We start from the raw sequence: 18,605 nt of genomic DNA on the forward strand, positions 1-18,605 counted from the left end.
AAAACTTCTTGCAGTCTAGTAATGTTTAGAAGTAAATTAAGATTGAAAATGGTAAATAATCCTAATGAAGTGACAACAAGATCAGGAACAACTCTCGATGCTGTATTTGCAAGACATTTAGACAAAATTGAATCAAGAATATTTATATCATAATTTAGCTATCACAAGCCCATTGTTTCAATGATAGAATCATAGAAAATCGTAGAAAAAATAATGAACGATCAAAATTTGCGACGCAAAGAAGGAGAGCGTACGGGAAATGCTATGAACTGTGTCTCTTTCTTTCCCATACTATGATTTTCTATGATTCTGTCATTGAAACAATTGGCTCTTGTGATAGCTAAAATATGATATAAATATTCTTGATTCAATTTTGTCTAAATGTCTTGCAAATACTGCATCGAGAGTTGTTCCTGATCTTGTTGTCGCTTCATTAGGATTATTTACCATTTCCAATCTTAATTTACTTCTAAACATTACTAGACTGCAAGAAGTTTCACTTCTGCCGCGCGTGGTTCTCCACGCGTATGATTTTTGACTTACCTGACACCTGGTAAAATTTTTCAGGTTAGTTTAGAACAAGGGTTTGGATAATTGTTTATAAATCTTTCAGTCGGAACAAAATCCGATGAGAAACTGCATGTGGAAGTAGCTGGAGGTTGATTCTATGTTATCCAATTGCAAATGTGCACAAATTAACTCTGGTTAATTAGTTATTAACAATTGTTGCGCGGGCTGATTGTTTCGGAAGTTCCCATAATGCGTAAGACAAGGAGGGTCGAACTGTGTGACAAGGACAGACATACATAACATACCACTTCTCCAAAATTTGTTAATAACTAACAATTTAAGCATCAAACCTGCATAAAACTGAAATGGGAATGTAGCCAAGGCTTCATTTTACATTCTACAATCTTAAAAGTTCACGAATGAAGTCTTTAAAGTTAGTAAATTAATTATGAAAATGTTACTTGTCAAATTCGAGGTTATTCGCGAAATTTCGTCAATTCCGTAATGCTCGACCGCGTCACTTCCGTAACGCTAGAAAATTGTAGCACCCACAGCAAAGAAGTTTGACTTCAATAATGAAAAATAAAGAAATTTTGTAATTGGATTAGTAGTGATTCACACCGATACGCTTCGGCCGCGCGATCCGTGTTTACATGCTGTCCTTTTATACAGGGTGTCGCAAAATTCGGTCCGGAGCCGAAAATGGGAGATCATCTCAAGCGACATTTCCCTTTGAAAAAATGTCGTCCGCGGCTTCGTTAACGAGTTATTAACGAAAAACACAGACCAATCAGAGCGCGAGCTAGACGTGTGCAGCCCGGCGCGCCGGCAGCCGAGTGTCGGTGGCACGCCGCGATGTCGTAACAAACAAAAGTTTCTCGATGATGTGAATCCTCACCAATTTCGATAAGCTTTGGATATGTTGTCAATACCATGATTCTGAACAACATTTCCCTTTACAGTTTCTGTCGATCGGCTTTAGTTTACGACATTATTGTAAAAATTTGTAATTGTAAATCGATCGATGTACTATTTCCTATCCGATTTCGATAAGCTTTGGATATGTTGTCAATACCATGATTCTGAACAACATTTCCCTTTACAGTTTCTGTCGATCGGCTTTAGTTTACGATATTATTGTAAAAATTTGTAATTGTAAATCGATCGATGTACATACTATTTCCTCGCCGATGTCGATGAGCTTCATTTCAAAGGAAAAAGATATTTAAAACATCGAATTTATAACATATTTCAAAGTCATCGAAATCGGTGAGGACCCACATCATCGGCAACTTTACCCGAACGATAGAAGAAGCACAAACTTATTGAATTAAAAACTCACTTATTCAGCCGTAAATCCATTTGACTACCACATACAACCACCACACTTTTACATAATCTTCGAATCGGTGTTTTCGAGAATCATATGATTCTCGAAAAATCAATGCCATATGATTCTCGAAAAATCAATATCTCCTTGGGATCGATTTCATTTGTTTTAAACGACGCCTTCATCGAATACATTGTACGCTGGGAGAGCACAGTTTCGCGCGGCATCGCGAAGAGCATCGAACTCTTTCCGCGTCGGAGTAAGTAATTTCGTTCGATATCGATACGAGTTATAAAAGTGTGCTACGAGTTCAACAATTATGTAAAAGTGTGGTGGTTGTATGTGGTAGTCAAATGGATTTACGGCTGAATAAGTGAATTTTTGATTCAATAAGTTTGTGCTTCTTCTATCGTTCGGGTAAAGTTGCCGATGATGTGGGTCCTCACCGATTTCGATGACTTTGAAATATGTTATAAATTCGATGTTTTAAATATCTTTTTCCTTTGAAATGAAGCTCATCGACATCGGCGAGGAGATAGTATGTACATCGATCGATTTACAATTACAAATTTTTACAATAATATCGTAAACTAAAGCCGATCGACAAAAACCGTCAAGGGAAATGTTGTTCAGAATCATGGTCTTGACAACATATCCAAAGATTATCGAAATCAGATAGGAAATAGTACATCGATTGATTTACAATTACAAATTTTTACAATAATATCGTAAACTAAAGCCGATCGGCAGAAACTGTAAAGGGAAATGTTGTTCAGAATCATGGTATTGACAACATATCCAAAGCTTATCGAAATTGGTGAGGATTCACATCATCGAGAAACTTTTGTTCGTTACGACATCGCGGCGTGCCACCGACACTCGGCTGCCGGCGCGCCGGGCTGCACACGTCTAGCTCGCGCTCTGATTGGTCTGTGTTTTTCGTTAATAACTCGTTAACGAAGCCGCGGACGACATTTTTTCAAAGGAAAATGTCGCTTGAAATGATCTCAGGAACCTCCCATTTTCGGCTCCGGATCTAATTTTGAGACACCCTGTAGATTCGGCTTACTTTTTACTTTCGGCGCGGTAGACGCAATCATATAAAAAATAGTGCCTCTACACGATTTTTCTCCCTGCGCTCGGAACTGACAATGGGAGAAATATCATGACTTTACTGTATACCTAAACTGTCGTTTCGTTCAAATCTTTAGCGTTGTTTAACTTGGAACGTTAAACGTTACGAGTCAATACTTACATATGTACAATGTATTTCTAGCAATCTGTATCCCACCCAGATGCTCGCTTATCCCAACCATTTTGTTGTAGCTCATTACAGTGCAGACAACTGTCCGTAACAAGGCAGACATCGTAGCCTAACCGCACGAGGTATGTACCTCGTGAGCACCCATGTTGTGGGCTCTTGTTGAATAGCGGTGGCTTACGAATCACCACCAAATTGCGAACCTGGTTTTCGCGATTGCCAAACAAGGTTTTATGTTTACCAGATACAAGTTTCATAAATGTTATAGTTTACAGGAATTTTCAAAAATAGAACATTCGTATCTGAAATGTTTTTTTATATCGTATTTTATATGAGTGCCAGTTTGGTGTTAAATAATTCATGAATGTGTAAGTATTCGATGGTACACCAAACGAATTTCTATGAAACAAATGACCTAAATTTCTATGACACTCGGTGAAACCGTATTCATACCAGTGGAGAATTCAGTTTTCGACGTGTACAAATAAGGAAGAAATGTGCCACGGTATGCATATAACGCGTTTCTAAAGTAGGTTCGCTTTTAACGAGATTCGACATGATATACCGTTTTAATTTTCATACGGCTACGGTTGCCGCGAACAAACACCTATCACTGCGAGATTGATTTATATCGGTGAACACGGAATGCGAATCGTAACGTTATGTCCAAGAACTAACACTATGCTGTCACTATCGACAGCTTTGACATTTTCGGTTAACAAATCAGTGGTAACTAGAGTTATTGTTACAGATGAGATTATTACTGCAAATTTTCTAACAATTTTGAAACATCAAGTCCAATAATATTTAGTACGAGTTTATCCAAATTATAATTTCATTGAATTTTTACAATTTCTGTGAAATTGTAAATTCACATAAAGTCTAGTCTAGTCTATACTAGTCAAGTTGTCGACACATAATAATGAAACGAGTCTAATTTAATTTCTCCTACAAGTATGAAGCATAATTTAACTTTCGTATCAAACAATTTTTATTTAGAAGACAATTTTGAATTTCTGTTACCGTTGAAATCTGACATGTTGCTGAAAGTAAGTTCTGCATTAATTAGCAAATTTTAGAGTTCACGGTCATTTCAAGGTTGTGCTATTAAACATGGATGAATGCACAATAATATTTGTTATAACATACAACAACAAAAAATGTGTGTATATATGTAAAAAAAACACGAGTGACCTTGAAAACAACGATTAAAAAATTACGATTTATAAAAAACGATTCTTCCATCTGATTCGTCTTCTGAAACCATTTAGATTATCGTTAGAAACATGTTTTGTACTTTCAGAGATAGATGAGATATTTAGGTGTCCTATTTTAGACGAAATACCCTGTATATTATGTATTATTTTTATTCTTTTAGTCTTTTAACTGTTTAGACCTGACCCTCATAAATGAGCTTTCGTAACAGTAAATAGTAGGTAAAATTGATGTAACCCCATACAAGACAGTATGTAAAATGTCTGCTAGTTTTCGAGTTATTGTGCTTGTAATGTTTTTGAAACTTCACTTTCACTTTCAGAGGGAAATTTCACCCTCTTTAGACCTGAATAGAGGGTGATAAAAAAATACCTGTCCAATATTTTTGGCTGGCCTATAAATGTGCAAAGTTTCATCAAAATCGATGGTTGCGATGTATAGGTGCTGTTGCTTGTCAGTGAAAAATAGTTCTGTTTGTACAAGAAAGTTTCTACAATCGTTATAGGATAGAAATGAAATCGTTATACCGATGCAATAGCACTAGAAAGTGCGTTTTTTTCAAAATCACGTTTTTGCACTTACCTCAGGTTTATTTATAAGTTCTTTTCTCTTTTGAAAGCAGAATGAATTACTAACTGTTTCCTTTATCTCGATCGACAATTTGTTAACAAAGTATATTGATGTTTCCAGCGTATTAGTTCGATCTGATGTTACTAACTAAGCAATTTTGCAAATTACCACAAAAATTTTCAACGTTTCGGTCTATTTTTAGACCATTTTCAAGAAAAAATTTTTATATAATTGCGTTTGTAAAAAATTATTAAATCAATGTATAATATATAATTTATGTTACATTCTGCACATTCTGAAAAAAAATAAATACTTATTTGTCCAATAAATAAAATCTGCTAATGGCTTTAAAGTACATCAAAAGTATAGATTGAATGTCAATTAATAAATTACCACAACTTTGTATGGTATACAAACAGTGAAAACTTGTGCTTGGATTTTTCACGGTTCATATTTACCGCCAAATATCGATTGGTCGATCGATGTTTTCTGATTCATTGCCTCTTCAAATCCTAACGTTTACCTCAGTTCGTATATCACAGGCATGGAGCCAACACGTGGTTATAAAAGTATAAAGAATTTAAAATAATTTGTTCACTTAGGAAGTAGGTTTGTTTCTTAGAACATTTGGTTTATTGTGCAGAATGTAACATAAGTTACATATTATACATTGATTTAGTAATTTTTACGGACGCAATTATATAAAAATTTTTTCTTAAAAATGGTCTAAAAATAGACCGAAACGTTGAACATTTTTGTGGTAATTTGCAAAATTGCATAGTAACATCAGATCGAACCAGTGCGCTGAAAACGACAATACACTTTGAGAATGAATTACGTTGATAATTGTATGTTCTTTTACAAATAAAGTGTTCTCTTTTGAAAGCAGAATGAATTACGTTAATAATTGTACCAATATCCTTTCACAGTTGTAGTGACTTTTATTTATGGTATATTGGGCGTTCAGCAATTTACTAGCCAGTGTTTTTCTTGTAAACGGTAACCACTAAAGAAACAGTTGGGGAGAAAAGTTGTGCTGTTTTCGATAAACTACCTAACAGTGTATTTTTATATACTCTATGCACAATACACTTCTGGTGGTTCCTGCTATTTACATTTGAGACATCGATACACAGGGGTCTCTTATTTTCGTTTCCAAATCATTTACATTTGAGGGCAATGTATCGTTGACAATATTTTTAACAGTGCCGTTTTTTAAATCAAAGATTTATTATTTTCCATGGATTTGTTTCATTCAGACGTTTTGCAATTAAAATAAATTGGTTTTCACTTAGTATCACTCTGTCTGAATATTCTAATTTACCAAGTCATTTTCTCTATCGCGCTCGAACTAAATACGCACCATTCTCTTCTCTCAAATAACGCACAGTGTCAGCGAACGCTTTGTGAAATAATACGGAAGTAATGCTATACATTCTGTACAAAGAAGTAAACACTTTAACTGTAACAACAGATACCGTATGAGAACGTGAAACCATAAAATCTCCTGCTACTGGAAGTCGCGTTGAACACGGAATGTTAACATACGTAAGTGTATAATAATACACAACATGCAAAATGTTTCTATCACTTCTGAACGTGAATCAATTCGTCTTGATATGCAGCTTCGAGAAATCGGTTTCTTGCAAAATCCTGAGGTCGTAGACAAATTTTGAGAGCAGATTTAGCATGTTAAAAAAGAATTTTTTCCGCGCGTGGTACTGGCGAAACCACATTTTCTTGAAATTCTACATGTATAACGAATTTTCTCAACGTTAAAAAGCGTTCGTACCATAATCTCCCTATTTTCCCATATTCTGGAAAGTTTCAGCTTTAATTTTTTAAAAATTTCATCGCACTACCTCATTTGTATCGAAGTTCTTTGATTTTGAATCGAGTTTGGCCCTTTTTCGCTGTGGATCAGCGCGGCATGAGATACTCGTATTAATTAGAGAATACGTGGAATTGACATATTGAAATAAAGAGTGGCTTCTGCGTTTCCCGTTGGAACCAGAGGAATCCACCGAGCAACTGGTTAGGCTCAAACGTGCGAGGTGGAAATGCAGAAGCAGGTAGAACGCGAATTGAAAAGGAGAGTATCCCAAGCGCGAGGATGTGCGTAGAAGAACTAAGCGAGACTCACTTATTAAATTAATAACTGGGAATATAGTTGTAACGTACGAAATGGAATTACAATGAATTAGAAGCGCGTGAGATAGTAAGATCGCTTGAAGGCGGATGAGAGCGAGGACTCGTCGGAGTCCGGAACGAGACGTCCAGGAGGCGGCGAGCCTCACTGAAGTCTGGGCGAAAGTGACAGACTGACTGTCCGAATTGAACTGCACTGACTGCACTCTTTAGGCTCGTGAGGTCGAATATATATAGATGTTAGGGAGCATCCTATCTTCTACGCGATGTGTCCTTAGCCATAACAAGTGACTTATATTTAACGCTATGGCGAATACATTATTGTATGGTTACGATTATTATAACAGGGTGCAGAGGCGGATCTAACGGTACGCGGACTAAGCGGTCGCGTGGGGCCCCAGATACCAAGGGGCCCCGAGCTTTTAAAATATCTTAACTTAAAGATTTTGGAAATGACCGAAAAGGTTAAAAAAAACCCTCCATAAAATAATCGGAAAAATCTAATATAAATAATAAATACATATTGTACATATTTTTGTCACAATATTTATGTTCTTGTGAACAAAACGTAATGTCTCGTACAGACCTGAACATTTCGACGAACCGCGCACAACGGCGAACGGGACGGATTTGTGCAATTTCCAGAATTCTTGCGAACAACTAAGTATGGAAGCTGCAGCGGCGTATATTTATACTCATTATGCGTTAGTCGCGAAATACAGAAAATATTGGCAGTTTATTGAGTGAATGCTCGCGGTTGATCCATCAATTCAAGGAACGATCGCGCGCACGAATGCGGGACATACGCACGCGGCGACGCGACGCACAGTGGGACCTTTCGTCCAAATCGGAGACAAAATCAAAGAACTTTCGATAGAAATGATGTAGAGCGACGAAATTTTTTTAAAATTAAAGCTGAAACATTGCAGAATATGGGAAAAATAGGGAGATTATGGTACGAACGTTTTTTAACCTTGAGAAAATTCGTTAAACTTTCACAATTTCAAGAAATCGATTTTGCAATATCCTGAGGTCGTAGAAAAATTTTGAGACCAGATTTGAAATCAGCGTGAAAAAATCTACGGGAAATGAAGTACAGCATGTTCAAAAAAAAATTTTTCCGCGCGTGGTATTGGAAAAACCACAATTTTCTTGAAATTGTGCAAGTTTAACGAATTTTCTCAACGTTAAAAAACGTTCTTACCATAATCTCCCTATTTTTCCCATATTCTGCAAAGATTCAGCTTTAATTTTTAAAAAATTTCATCGCTCTACCTCATTTCTATCGAAAGTTCTTTGATTTTGTCTCCGATTTGGACGAAAGGTCCCACTGTGAGACGTTCATGGCATCATTCTGTTCGCCCTTCGGCGCAATGTTCGTAGAAATGTCATAACATCTCTACTTTTCTTTTTTGATTATAACTTAATGAGAGTTTTCTTGAAACTTTTTGTTGGGGGGGGGGTCGAAATTTTGACCGCTTAGGGCCTCTACTTGCCTTGGTCCGCTACTGACAGGGTGCTTATAGTAAGATACGGTTGGACAGGATGCTTATAGTAGATATGGTTGGTTATCGGAAACGAGATTACTGAGAATACAGGGTGTCCCAAAATTCCTTCAACAGCTGGAAATAGGAGGTACCTGAGATCATTTGTAGCAACATTTTCCTTTGCAAAAATGTTATCCGCGGCTTTGTTTAGGAGTTATTAATGAAAAACACGAACCAATCAGAGCGTGACCTAGACGCGAGTTGGCACAGTCGATCCGGCGCACAGTGTCACGAGCAATTGACAAAAATCGGAAAAGTCACTGCTTCATATCGATTGAAAACTATGTTCATACTATATCAAAATATCCAAATAAATCATTTTTTGAAAGAAAATTCAAAAAATTCTGTAGAAAATTAATTACAAGCGAATCTGTAAACGAAAATTTGGAAGATGAAATAGTACATCAGTTCATAGCGTAACTTGTTTACGTTGTGTTATGAACAAAAGATGTTTGTAAGAAATAATCTTTTTAGAAAATGATGGCTAATAATTAACCTGAAATGAAACCATTAAGTTTTATTGGTTTCCCTAATCTTTAGAAGAGGTTAAAAAAAACACCTCAAAACACTTCGAGGATTTTTTTGCGTTGTATTAGTAAGATAGTATATTTTGATATATGTAAATCTTAATTGCGAAGTCTTGCGAAAAACAGAGTTATTTAACAAAATATGTAGCAAGAACTGGTCAGCAGCCGAATACGCGGATATCCACTTATAGACATATGAGATTCGATACGGTTACTGAATAAATAAAAGAATTTTGATATTACATACATTACAGATACGATTAAATAAAGCAAAATTAATGTCGTAATAACCATTGACAATTATTGACAAGAAGGTAACACCTTCCGATCTCGCTGATTTTTTAATATGTTGTCCAGGTCATCACTCCGAATAATGCTGTAAATGTTTTACTCGCCGGTAGTTGTTTATAAAAAAGTTATTTAAAAAAAGTTATTAAAAAAGTTAATCTACTTTTTATATATTTTAAAAACACGTTGCACATTTTCTCCTAGGGAGTTAAAGTGTGTAAATTTTCCCGCAGTAAAATGAGGGTATTTACGAATTCTGATAGCTTATATATTAATAATGATACTTAAAAATTGTAAATACTATGTACTCGTAAGCTTTGATTAAGCATGACTGCACATTTGTTTATAAAAGCGAATTGTGATTAAAGAATGTTTAGGCTAGAGCGAATAGTCCTACTTTTGCGGCAGGCATAGTAGAGAAAGAGTGTATGTGTGTCGAGGAGGCGAATGTTATAAGAGTTTAAAACGAAGTTTCAGTTTCGGAAGAACTGAACTGAGAATTCATCTATTGAAAACCAGCAATAAAACAAAATTTTGTTTATAAATATCGTTTTACAATGTTTAAATAAATAACATTATTTATAGTAATATCATGTTCAGATTGCTTTCAATATAAATGAAAAATCCCACTTTGTTTCATGTGTCTATCATAAACAGAACAAAAGTTATTGAATTTTGTCGAGAAAACAGGCATTTCGTGACACTACGTGCGGCGCGCCAACTGTTTATTGGCCGACTGTGCCAACTCCGTCTAGGTCGCGCTCTAATTGGTCTGTGTTTTTCATTAATAACTCCTAAACAAAGCCGCGGATTACATTTTTGCAAAGGAAAATAAGATAAATTTATATAAAGGAAAATATATGTTGCTTTAAATGATCTCAGGTGCCTCCCATTTCCGGCTGTTGAAGGAATTTTGGGACACCCTGTATAACAGGATATGATTACTGGGAATTATTGCGGATGTGGGATCCGGATGTGATGATCGTACCGGAGTATGAATACTTATCCCTAACGAATATTATGTGATTAATAACTATACTTACAATATCCTACTCTTATTAACCCTTAGCACTCGAGTGGCGACTCTGAGGCGCCACTACATTACTAAATATATTAGTATCTAATCAATTACTAAACACTTAAGTACTGTGTGAGGTATTATATCAATTTCATGTTCATATTATACAAAGAAAAGAATTAATACAGAATGGAATTAGTCTAGGTCGAAAGAAATGTTTAATTTTCCAATTAAAATAGGTCCGAGTGCAAAGGGTTAACCTATGGCAACACGTCGGTAAACGTGACAATAGAAAACTTGCATTATATTTTATCGCACAATTCTACGAATATATATATATATATATACATTTTCATAATTCTGATAGGACCTTTGTGGAAAAGGTCATAAAAGCAGAATGAAACTAATATGGCCCTGTTGAGAATAGAAAGAAAAGAAACAAGCTGAACGAAATACGATAAAATGTCGTTCCCATTGGTCAATGTTGAATTATAATACGAAAAGTTGTAATTTCCCTGAACTCTAAGGAACGATATTTCAAGATTAAACGATTAAAGTGATACTTCATTACAGAGCATTTAATTCATTTCAATTTAGTTCCAACTGCTAGCTGAATCAATTATTTTACTTTTAATAGATCTTATAAAGATGGTAGTGGATGTCATTTAGACGAAAATTATATAATGATGCCGCAGTCAAATGTAATGTTTTTAAATCGGAGGAAAACAAGAACGTTGACGTTTTTTTGAACACAGTATTATAATTCGAAAAACTCCTGCTAGATAACTTATTTATAACTTTAATAAACATTATCGACTACTTCCAAATATATCCTTTTGTCTTTCAAAGCCTTTTATTCGATTCGATTTATAAAATATGGTGATTGTAAAAATAATAATAACTACTGTGTCAATTATGCTAAGAATACTCTCTATGTTGATGCAAATTAGAAATTTTTACGTTTTCCTTAAAATCATTTGTCACAAAATCAAATCAGAAAGATATAGCGGGTTGATAAAGCTTATTAAATTTACGTATTACTTATTACCACAGAGAATTTTTTAATTTGTACAGCTACTTAATCATGTAACTTATGTCTGAAACATTATTTTGTATCGTCAATATTTTCAAAAATATTCGAGTTGGTCGATTTAAATGGAACACCCTGTTCAATTACAAATGCAACATGTAATTTAAAGAGATATCGATTACATTGGAATAACTCTCAAAGTAACAAAAAGGAATTTATTTGTGTCATGATATTTGTCCCGTAAAAACAATTTGGTTTGAAGTTACAATTTAACGTTGCCTTTCAGTTTTGATACTAACAAGGTTGTTTGAACGTTGTGTATTTCGTAACTCACCCAGTACACAAGGTAATGACCGTAACAAATAACATTTTAAATGATAACTGCACCGTCAAGTGTACAAATAAATAATGTTATCTGTCAAATTGCTGAATAACATGCCATATTATGGTGGTAGTAATTTAATTCTTTATGCACGAGGGAAGCAAATTTGTAAAGTTCCAGTTTGCAATAATAAGGTTATTGCGAATGCCACGCAATAATTATTTACATTTTAATAAGTAAAGTTATTTAAGAGCAACTAAAATAATATAATATAATTCTAATAAAAACTATATGCATCATATTTTAGTTCATTGTAGTGTTGTATAAGTGCTGGTATAGCCATTATACAGGGTTAAGAAAACAAGGGTTTCATAACTTCTAGAGCAGGTAGCATGTAGATACTTGCCGAATAATGGAAAGATCTAATAAACATGAGTTTAAAAAACTGGTAGTTTCAAAGTTATAAATCATTCTTGTTTCAGTTGAAGCTAGTAACTTTCTCTCTTCGGGAACTATCGTGTCGTATCTTACCGGTTAACAGCCACATCTTACCTTAATTTTTTAATAAATACTTTACCGTTAGTATTACCCCCGATGCCTCTTAGTGAAAGATTGCAACAGTGGTTTATACGCCAAAGAGCTGCAACATATTTTGTACCCAACATCCGAAAATTTTTAAATAATACGACGGCCTCCTATATTTTTTTTTAAATTTAAATCCCCTAGATGTCTTTTTGTAGGGGATGTCGAAAAAATATTATGTACTGTTCAACTCTCCATCAATGACAGACGAATTACGACGGAAGATTTAAGAGAAACTTTTAAATGTTCTCTCGTATTAACCCTTACGTAGCGAACCAAAATGTGTAGATTATTTATAACCTTTTGTTAACATATTTGAACAAGAAGGGGGTCTTTCCAACAGACGATGCTCGTGCGTGAAGTCTCACACACCGCTAGGGTACACTCGCACACCGCTAGACCACATATACGTACGCGAGGATTGCAAGGGTCCGGGATTCCACTTCTGATTTCTCGATAATGCAAAGACGGGGTTTTTTTAGTAGTCAAAATCGCTAGATGAAAGATCAATCTAGGGCGCTGTTTTCCTCAAAAGTCCTTTTACGTTTCCGAGCAATAGTTTTGCAATATTCGGCTGCATGTTGCCCGTCGGAGAGGCTAATACGCCGCACAGTGGGTCAGAAACCGATCGTTTTGGACAAAAATCTGCCGACAACTCAGTTTTTCATCGATACGGCATATGTTATTAATGTTATTATCATCTGATCCACTTATAAGCCCTCTACGAATAAAGGATGGCAAGCACAAGGAAGTTTTTTCTCAAGAAGCGAAATCGCTGCTGTTGGATCAATAAATTAATGGTAAGTCTCATAAGTGCCGAATGTAATTCTATTCAATTGGTAATTCTCAGGGTCAGATTTACAGTTTAAAATTTTGCGGTTTAGGGTTTAGGGTTAAGAAGTGTCGGCAACTCAGCTGGGACATGCAAATTTATGGTATGGGTGGATGAAGTATCGGAGTTATTGGGCTTTGTAGATAAGGATTCTTGATTGTGACAGTGACGATTTTCGCGCAGCACCTCATCAAAGTATAGTCCTTCACGAACATTGTTAAAAAAATTCTGACGGGCAACATGCGACGGGCAACATGCAGCCAAATATTGCAAAACCATTGCTCGGAAACGTAAAAGAAGGACTTTTGAGGCAAACAGCGCCCAAGATTGATCTTTCATGTAGCGATTTTGAGTACTACAAAACCCCGTCTTTGCATTATCGAGAAATGAGAAGTGGAATCCCGGACCCTTGCAATCCTCGCGTACGTATACGTGGTCTAGCGGTGTGTGAGTGTACCCTAGCGGTGTGTGAGTGTTCACGCGCGAGAGTCGTCTGCTAGAAAAGACCCCCTTACAAACTATTAATTAATATATTAGCGAGCAAAGAATGGACATTCAGAGAAATTTTGTAAGTGTGTTTGCTGAAAGAAATGCAGTAAATGGGTACCCGGGTACCCGGTTGACTATGCACACAAGGGCTAAGTTGTGGTAAGCATTGTGCATCAAGCATGTTACTTTTTCAACTGTAGCCAATACCTCGCTCAAATCATTGTAGCTTACACTAGGAACATTTCTAGTATTAGTTTTAACTCCAGCTTTGCGTGATGATCGAATAACAGCATTATGTGTACTTTCTCGATTATACATACACATATGTACATATATGTATAATTACATTCATATATGTATACGTATATGTGTATGCATACTACTGCAAAATGGTATTGAAATATCAATTCGTTCGATGTAGCAAATAAAATACAAATGTAATGTAGAAATATAACAATATACAAATAATGTATACAACATAATTAATAAATAATGAAGACAACAGTTGTGTTCATATTATTATTTTAATGAAACTCGAATGAACGTCAAAACAGTCTCTGCTTCTCAATGCTTCTCTTTGTTAATGAAAACATATACAAGGTGATTCAGCTACGTGTAAATACCTCCTACATTACTCGTAAATTAATTCGTATATATACAGGGTGTCCCAAAATTTCTGCGCATCCCGGAAATGGGAGGTTCCTGAGACCATTTGAAGCGACATTTTCCTGTGCAAAAATGTTATCCGCGGCTTTTTTAGGAGTTATTAACGAGAAACATGGACCAATCAGAGCGCGACTTACACGCGAGTTGGCACAGTCGGCCAATAGACAGTTGGCGCGCCGGGCCGACTGTGGCAATTCGCGTCTAGGTCGCGCTCTGATTGGTCCGTGTTTTTTGTTAATAACTCGTAAACAAAGCCGCGGATAACATTTTTGCACAGAAAAATGTCGCTTCAAATGGTCTCAGGAACCTCCCATTTCCGGGATATGCAGGAATTTTGGGACACCCTGTATAAAAAGAATTATTGAGAGAAACGAAAGTTGTATGGTTTTAATAGCAGATTACCATGTAAAGTAATTAACTTTTTTCTGTTTTGCTTTTTTATCAAGATGTAAAGGTTGCCTTGAATAAAAATTAGCCTATTTTGCATATAAAACTCAAACTTATACATATATACAGGGTGTTTACCTACAGGTGGGAGAAAATTTAAGGGGTGGTTCTCGACGATAATATAAGACGAAAATGAAGAATAAAAAAATTGCGACTTCGGCTTCGTTAATTAGTTATTAACAATTAAAAATCCGCCTAAAATGCAGCAACACTTCTAACAAAAGTATACGTTGCGTACGTCACACAGGCGCGCGACAGTCTCGTATCAAGTGACAAACGCATGCATATCTTGGTTCTCATTTGGGGCCCCAGCGCACAGTGCGGACAAACGTGGCATATCTCACTACACGTGTATATCACGATGTACGATAAATTCCTTTGGCAAAACGTTTTATTAGGTGGTAATTGATATTATTAATCATATAACAATAATTTTTATGCATAAATATTGTTAATATTTTTTTTAAATTTATTAATTTTATTGTTACATTTTTTTTTTGTGAATAATTACTATTGCATTGACATTAGTAACCAAATTTAGATTTTTATAAAAAATTTTACCATGTGTCGCACTCTCTAGAGTCCAAAAAATCAAATAATATTACATTAATTGTAAATCAGTGTTGCAATAATAATTCTGTACAATGGAAAATGCTCACCAAGGTATATGCATTCTTTTTACATTTAATAAAGTAGATTTATTTTTTGTATAAATTTTCAACGGTGGTTTTATTTATTACTTGCATATAAAACTTCAAATTAACATATCTCGAGAAAGGCAAAAAATATCCTGAGATTTTGACATATTCGGATATATCACTTGTTGTAGTTTAAGAATTTCATAGTTTAGCCTGCAACTAACTGCTACTCTTAATTTTATAAACTTTTTAATAAGTGCCCGTACCTTGCCTTTATGTTGTATTGTGGAAAATTCGTTAATTTCTTTTTAAATTTATTAGTTATATCGTTAAATTTCATTTTCTGCGAATAATTACCACAATACATATACATTCGTAAACAAATTTGGATTTTTGTACAAAATTTTGCCATTTGTCCGCCACAGAAAAATTGAATATTCGTGTATATCACGATATGAAATACATTTCTTTAGCAAAACATGCGTATTAGGGTGGAAATTGTTATTAATAATCATATAATAAACATTTTTATGCATAATACAATTTTGCAATAATTATACAGGGTGGACGATTTATCTGAAGAGATTGAAATATCTCGAGAAACGACAACAAAAAGCAAATCTTGCGATTTTACTGAAATTCATCAATATTTAATCAGAAATGTACAAGATCACGGGATTGAATGATTCATTTTGGATCACATTCAAAGTACCGAGGATGACTCGGATAGCGAATAGCGTTTTGTTAAGTTTGTTAGTTTTGTTTATACTATTATAATTTGTCTAAGTTTATTATTATTAATATTAAATATGGTTCATTTATTATTAATTTCGTTTTAAATATGTTAGTTTTTAAAAATATATTTTTGTTTAAATAAAAATTGTTAATTTCTTAATAAATTTATTAATTATATTGGTAAATATCATTTTCTGTAAAAAAATTACCTATATATACATTAATAACCAAATTTAGAGAAGTGCCGAATATTAGGCCATTTGTCCGCACTGTGCAGCGAGGTGAACATGTTTAAAAAATCGTTGGACGACATTGAACCTACCTACTCGTTAAAATCCACAAGGGCATTTCTAATATCCGCCCTATGGAATTATCGAGTAGAAGGGGTCAATGCCCTTTCACTTTTATATTCTTCTCACACATATCCACAAATCCTTATCCCGCACTGTAATTGTTCATAAAACCGTACTTAATATACTGGAATAAACGCTCTAGCACTATTTACAATATCATACACAATCACTACGAGTTTACAGAGAGTACAAGTCTACTGAGGGGAATGAGGAGAATGTAAAGAACTGGTAATCCTTTAATGTTGAAACACTGCGCTTTATTGAACTTGGTTTACGTCGCGAGACTCGCTCACAGACGGAACGGACATCTTGAGGTCGTGTGTGATTTCTGCGAACGGAAATTTTCAACGCGTGCCGGAAGAATCGTCCGTACAAGCTAGTATCCGTATGCACACTGATTCAAGACAGCTGATGTGGTCAATGCACACACATGAGATATTTCGCGGTCGCAGACAGAATGAGAAAGAATCACGAAATTCGTGAAAACAGGATAGACAATGTATTGGTATAGCAACGCGCGATGTTTGGGCGGTAGTTTGCTGTAGATCTTCATCTGTTGTATCGATCTGGCATCGACCGCATCAGCTGTCTTGAATTAGTATGCATACGGATGCTAGCTTGTACGGACTATTCTTCTCGCACGCATTGAAGATTTTCGTTCGCAGAAATCACACACGACCTCAAGATGTCCGTTCCGTCTGTGAGCGAGTCTCGCGACGTAAACCAAGTTCAATAAAGCGCAGTGTTTCAACATTAAAGGATTACCAGTTCTTTACATTCTCCTCATTCCCCTCAGTAGACTTGTACTCTCTGTAAACTCGTAGTGCGTGTGTATGATATTGTAAATAGTGCTAGAGCGTTTATTCCAGTATATTAAGTACGGTTTTATGAACAATTACAGTGCAGGATAAGGATTTGTGGATATGTGTGAGAAGAATATAAAAGTGAAAGGGCATTGACCCCTTCTACTCGATAATTCCATAGGGCGGATATTAGAAATGCCCTTGTGGATTTTAACGAGTAGGTAGGTTCAATGTCGTCCAACGATTTTTTAAACATTTTCACCTCGCTGGGGCCCCAAATGAGAACCAAGGTATGCATACGTTTGTCACTTGATACAAGACTGTCGCGCGCCTGTGTGACGTACGCAACGTATGACGTATACTTTTGTTAGAAGTGTTGCAGCATTTTAGGCGGATTTTTAATTGTTAATAACTAAATAACGAAGCCGAAATCGCAATTTTTTTATTCTTCATTTTCGTCTTATATTATCGTCGAGAACCACCCCTTAAATTTTCTCCCACCTGTAGGTAAACACCCTGTACATACAGTGACTCACATTAATATTCGGACACTTTCCAAAAGACGATAACTTTTTAAATCTTGGACCTTATGATTTTAACTTTTTCGAGAAGATAGAACAGTTGGTTTGCTACACAACGTGAAGAAAAGTTTTGAAAAAATTTGCAAGTTGTCGGAACGCAGAGAAAATACTAAATTCTGTGTTTCGCAAGTTTATGTGGGTTTATATGGAAAATTTAGAAAACGCGCGTGTTTCATAGATCTGTATCAATTAAAGGTATTCTGAAAATTTCATCAAAGTCGATCGACGCGACGCACACTGGTCCACGCGTTCGATCTAGCTGTTCATTTGGTAAAAAAGTAACTTGCCCAAATCGATGTTTATTGAATGTATATTGCTTCCTAAATGTCCATGACATTCGAAAATGCCGAAATTAATGAGATTTATTAAAAATTGCGATCAAAACAAGCATTTAAAAATCAACATGTCATGAATCCTATTTGCCACCGAAAAATTACCTCTTTTCTTATTGATTCCCTGGAGAATCTATTTAATATTATGTGTCCATTTTTGTTGCAAATGAATAATATTTGTCTGTATTTATAGAGTATATCTCTTGTACTAAGATTTAATATTTATAGTTTATTGAAATAACAATGCTCAATAAACTAAAGAGAATCTTCAAAGTTTTCAATATTTGGTAAAGGATATCTTTCGAGTCCCCCATGGGCCCTCATTGTATTAAAGTACATTATTATCAGCGTTCTTTTCTCTATGAGATTCGGTCCCGGTAC

This window comes from Lasioglossum baleicum, chromosome 11 (assembly GCF_051020765.1).
Source record: "Lasioglossum baleicum chromosome 11, iyLasBale1, whole genome shotgun sequence".
Classification (NCBI taxonomy): Eukaryota; Metazoa; Arthropoda; class Insecta; order Hymenoptera; family Halictidae; genus Lasioglossum; species Lasioglossum baleicum.